General features: G+C 46.0%; 1 pseudogene; it reads right to left on the bottom strand.

The window, feature by feature from the left end:
* Positions 1–3,805: 3,805 nt before the first annotated feature.
* LOC136463377 (uncharacterized protein At5g41620-like) lies at positions 3,806–5,320 on the bottom strand (annotated as a pseudogene).
* Positions 5,321–5,635: the final 315 nt, after the last annotated feature.

Raw genomic sequence — 5,635 nt, 5'->3', positions numbered from 1 at the left:
GAAGCAATATATTCATGGTTTCTTCTGTGTCAAAAAATTGTAGGGCTCATCTAGGAGCTTTGTCGGTGGTCAAAGTTGAGAGCCTAGGTTGTAGCGAATTCAGGTCATTACATAGAAGCGGAATCTAGCCCCTTCGTAAATTTAGGTTTTATTGATCCATATTCATCTAGAGTTTAGTTTTTAGAATTATTGATGAAGTGGTGGCGATGATGGCGTATTGGAATAAGGTCTCTTCAGTCTCTTCCTACCTCAACGATATTCAATTCCACATCGGCGAGGGCCAAAAAGTGTATGGTTTGTTAGATCTATTGGTTCTTTTTAGATCTTGGCAATTGGTGTGTTTGTCATGGGAAGCAAGGCTTTCAATGCGGTGATTCTTATCTCTTCTTTTTGTCTATTCTATAGCAGGGTCTGGCATCTTCAACACTCTATTCTAATGGTGAAGGGTTGTAAGCCTACATTCCTTGGGGGGTTTCTCTAGCCAATGTTTTATGAGTACTAGATCTCGTTGTTCATGATGTGTGGCTTTGCGGTCTTCAAAGCCTTGGATGGCGATGGTGTTCGTAGGTATCCTTTTTCTTTGTTGTCTTTTGAATGTGATTTTCAAGCTCTCGATGGACGATTAGAGGAAGAAGATAACCAAATTAGTCTTTAGTATACTCTTATTTTTAGAGGTTGTTTCATGTCATGTTGTTCATCTTTTGTAGGCACTCTTTTGAGTGTCTTTATAAAAAAAGGGGTTAAAACCAACAATCACTATGCCAAAACAGAATAATGGAGACACCCTAATTAGTGATGCATAATTGAGATGTGTACCAATGAACCTAGCACAAACACCATTAGCACCCTTGGAAAGTAAACAACAAGAATCAAATTTGATGGAGTATATGGTGTTAGTCTTGTTCTTACATTCCCTCTCCAAGTGCCCAACTTGCTTTCACTTGTTGCAAAACTTGCCATTGCTCTTCACAAACAGTTGTGAGAAACATAAGCTTTAATGCATTTCATAGGGACATATCCTAAGCCTTCCTTGTTAAGGCAAAGCCTTTGGCTCCCTAGACATTCCTACAAGCGTGCTTCACTCATATATGCCTCGTTCAATGCATGGGTGACCTCATCATCCTCCTTCTTGAGGGTCTCATTTTCCATAATGGGAGATGAATCAGTGGTGGATCGCTCAAAGGGGTAGCTTTGCCAGTGCTACAAGAAAGGTTAGTAGCAACAATAATAGGAGTACAAATATTTTCAACAATTAGATCACAAGTGACTCGTATGCTATCTTTTGCAATAGGCTCATCCCTTTGAGCATGAAGAAAGGAGTGAGCATCCTTGAGATTCTCATTAGAGTCAAGTAGAGCCTCATGAGTAGCCAAATTATCTGCAAAGGATTGCTCAAGAGCTCTATGTCTCTTGTGCCATTCTTTGAATTCCTCCCTCTTCTTGTTCATGAGAGATTGGGCCTCTTGCAAAAGCTCCAAGAGCTCCTCCTCCTCACTATCACTTTCATCATATTGTACCTTAGGTCCCTTGGCCATGAAGCAAGTGTGAGTGTCAAAGATGGAGGGCTTCTTGTTAATAGAAATGCTGGCAAGAAACTTGGATGGGGCCTTCTCTTCATCATCACTTGTGGAGGAATCTGAATCCTACTACATGCAATAAACATGCCCCTTCTTCTTCTTCTTCTTCTTCTTCTCCTCTTATCTTTCTTGGAAGATTTGTCCTTCTTGTTGGGTCAATTAGCCACAAGATGACCAACCTCCCCACAATCATAGCATCTTCTTCCTTCCTTCATCTTAGATGATGATCTTCTTCTTCTACTTCCACCAGCAAAGCCCTTCTTCTTCATGTACTTGCCAAATATTCTCACAAAGAGAGCCATTTCTTCCTCCTCCATGCTTGAGCTTCTATAATCCTCATCATCACATGATTCTTCTTTCTTTTTCTTGCCCTTGGTAGAGGAGGCCTTGAATGCAATACTCTTCTTCTTCTTCTTGTCATCCTTCTCCACTTCCTCAACCTCTTCTTGGTCAAATGTACCTTGGGTTACCACCTCTCCAAGAACTTGAGTGGGAGTAAGGTTCTTCCATCCTTCTCTCACAGTGATGGTGAAGGGTCTTGAATCTCAATGCAAAGCTTCTCAAGAACATATGTGAGAAGTCTTCATCATCAACCTTGACTTAACATGCTACTGAACCGGATCTCCTAAAAGTCTAAGGTGATGTACTTTAATCCTCTTCTCCTACAGTTGTATTTCACCTCTCTTAGTGTTTTATTGTCCCATGCATTCATATTTGGTTTTGTAGCTACTAGTTTGGGCTTGGAGAATGGGTGAATGGAGAAATTTGGCTTGCCATTGGCTTTTTGGAAATTTGGAAAAAGGAGGAAAACTATAAACTGCAAGGTGGTCCCAATGTTTCTTCTTTGCTGCTTTAAGCATAGAGATATGTGTATCCGTAGTTAGTTGATTTATGGATGCATAAACTAAAAATGTTAGTTAACTCTACATGAAAGGTTAATCCATTTTTAGTATGAGAGGTAGGGCTGGAAATGTGACATCCGAAGTTTGGATTTGGCCCTTAGTGGCCCATGTGTATATTTGTGTGAGATTGTGGGGGGACATGTACTATGATCACTCAGAGGTTTTCCTGTAGTGATCTAATCACATAAGAAACAGACTTTAGATGAAGCACAACATACAACACATGGCACAGTTCAAGTGTAATAAGTTTCCAATAAAGATTAACTTATAATATCATTAACAAGATACTTGTAGATGTCACCTAGCTTTATACTGGATGACTAGCTAGATAAATCCATAAACACTAAACCTCATAGGGAGATTGGTCGGTAGGATGAATCCTTATGCCTAGATAGATCTGATCAGCACAATGCTTTGTAGCGCCACTAATAGTTCTTGATCTGCAACGTTGGCATGGTGTTGCCCTCTAGTTTCAGCTCCCTTCATGAACCTCTGTTCTATTGTCTTGTTGACAATTCTCTACACATGAAGATGTATCTTCAATTTATAGTGTCATAGAAAATAAGGTTAGTTCATCATATGATTTCCCCATGGCAACAAACCGAGACCACAGGAAAAAAATCCAGTTGTCTCGACCTTTCTCACTACTTGCTTTACATTATTTTTTGATTGTACGTTTCTTGTGTGACAACTAGGTGTTATGTTGGTGTGCTTAGCATAGATTTCATACTCGCTATCTAAGGAACTTATTTAAGTGTGATCCTAGCTAAGGAGATGATTAGTGTGTTGGCTCTAAGGACTCGATAGATTGCTTTCTAGAAGAACTTAGGAACCAAAGGTACTTAAGGGGTCTACAGTTTGCATAACGTAAGGTTATCGGTTTATTTTATTTTTTAGAGCACAATTCAGCCCCCCCCCCCCCCCCCCATCCCCCCAACAACCCACCACACACCTCTTCGACCATTTAATCCTTACAAGGGGTCACTTAATAGCGTAGCGGGTAGTTTAGATGTAAATTTGAATTGTATTTTATGATGGCGTATACGTGTAATTTGGATACAAGTTTAGATGATACTGTGAATATTTTTCAAAAACATAATAGATCCGGTGGTTAGCCATTTAAGTATGCTAAATCGATTGCTAGATTTTTTTTATTCTTATCAGAATTTCTAGAAGTTATTTTTTTCGCACGTCTCTTGGGTATTAAAGTGCAGGCCTCCACTAACATTAATTAAGGTTGTAAGTTTATAATTCTGTATACAGAAATAAGGCATTTGTGAGTTTTGAGTTTTGATTGTGATACCAAACGCAAAATGCCAGTGCCAAAACCTCAAAACTTTGAAACCACGATTCCTGTGGAAATACAGTATCGATCCAAACCCCAGAGGAAAAGAACTCTATAACTGTGCTGTGCAAATGGAGCAACAAAACCAAAAGAGAGTACACAAATTTTGAAGAAAGAGGGCTGGTGTCACTATCAACGGCTGAACACCAAGCAATTTGGCTCACCAGAGGCCACCGTCTTCAAAATGAGAAGCGAAACCATGGCGATGCCGATCGCTGTCAGCGTCGGCCTCACCTTTGGACAGGAAGAGAAAGGCGTGGCCGGCCAGCATCTGCTCCCTGAGGTTCTTGATCGCCTCGTACCTCTCCGCGTCCTCGTCCATGTCCTTGATGGTGGTCCCGTCGTCACTGCATCCGTCCGCCGCCCAGTCCTGTTCCAGTGCCTCCCTCGTTGCCTCAGATCTCCGATCGAAGGTGCCGGCGTCGGCCCCACATTCCGTTGCTCTGTCTGAAAGTGAGCCGTGCACTGACGCTGCGTTCTTGGCCGTCGTCTCCCTGGACCTGGAGGTGTTGGTGTAGCTCCAGCTGTTGCCGTCCATGTTCAGCTCGATGTCGCTGCCTTCCGAGTCGTCATCAGCTTCGGCATTTTCTTCTTGTCCGCTCTTCTCTGTGACCACACGATCGATGCCGTCGACACCGAATTCAGAGGCAAGAGCCAATTGCAGCTGCTGATCCTCCACCACATCCTTGGCCACCAGTTCATGGTGGACAGGCGTTTTTTTCTCGACGTTCGGTGCTGGTGCCCAAGAAGGCCTCGAGCTCTTGGCGCAGGCAGTCGACGACGGCATTCTTCTCCTCGAACTGGAGCCTCGCCTCCGCCAGCTTCATCCGGACCCGCTCCTCACGGAGCTCGTCGGCGACCTGCAGCATCTCCCTCTCCCTCTCCAGCTCCTCCAGAGCGGTGGCGGCTTCCCGCCTGAGTTCCTCCTCCTCTGCCTCCGTGCCGGCGCCAACGCCTCTGGCGAGCTCGTCGCACACCTTCTCCAGGCGCTCCCTGGACGCCCTCTCCAGCTCAAGCTCCCGCGTGGCCGCCCGCAGCGACGCCTCCGCTTCCGCCAGCGCCTCCGCTAGCTTCTTGCCCACCCTCTCCGCCCGCCTACGCGACCGCCGCTCGCCGTCGAGCTCCGAGGCGACCAGGCGCGCCGACGCCGCGGCCTTCTCCCTGTGCCTGCACTTCCACGCGCGCACCTCCTCCACGAGCTGCCTCCGCAGCAGGCGCTCGTATTCGTCCTCGCCGCCGCCACGCCTGTGCTGCTTCACGAGCTGGCGCGCGGCGTCCAGCTCGGAGCGCAGCGCGGCGAGGAGGGACGCCGCCGTCGGGTTGAGGCCCCCCGTGGGTCCCAGGAGGTTGGCCAGGACCCTGACCAGCTCGTTGGAAGCCGTGAGGCTGTTGTACAGCTCCTGCATCTCCATTCTTCTGTTTCGGTCACCCTGGCGTGCCGGAGTGCGGCCCTGAAAATGGGTGGAGCAAGATTGTTTCATGCGAAAATCGGTTCCATGGCACTCAAAGAATCGTGTATCAAAAAAATATCACTGAAACAACTCGGACACGTAAAATACTATTGAAAGAATCGTCCGTTACCAGAAACTAGCATTATGTAATAATTTGGAGCAAAACAGCGTGAATCAACCGTTTAGCTCCTCACCGTGCAAACGCAAAAAAGAAGGATCAGCAGAGTACTGCCTCATGCACCGCGCCACCCGCAGCTCGTAGCTCTAGAGCACGTGGATCGCGCGGGCTGCGCTCGTGTTGCTCTTGATCAACTTGAGCTGTTGAGCACGTCCATGCAGTGCACGCGGTCGAGCACCTTC

This window comes from Miscanthus floridulus, chromosome 7 (genome assembly GCF_019320115.1).
Source record: "Miscanthus floridulus cultivar M001 chromosome 7, ASM1932011v1, whole genome shotgun sequence".
Lineage (NCBI taxonomy): Eukaryota > Viridiplantae > Streptophyta > Magnoliopsida > Poales > Poaceae > Miscanthus > Miscanthus floridulus.
Note: the sequence above shows the minus strand (reverse complement) of the source record. Positions and strands in the feature narration are given on the sequence as shown.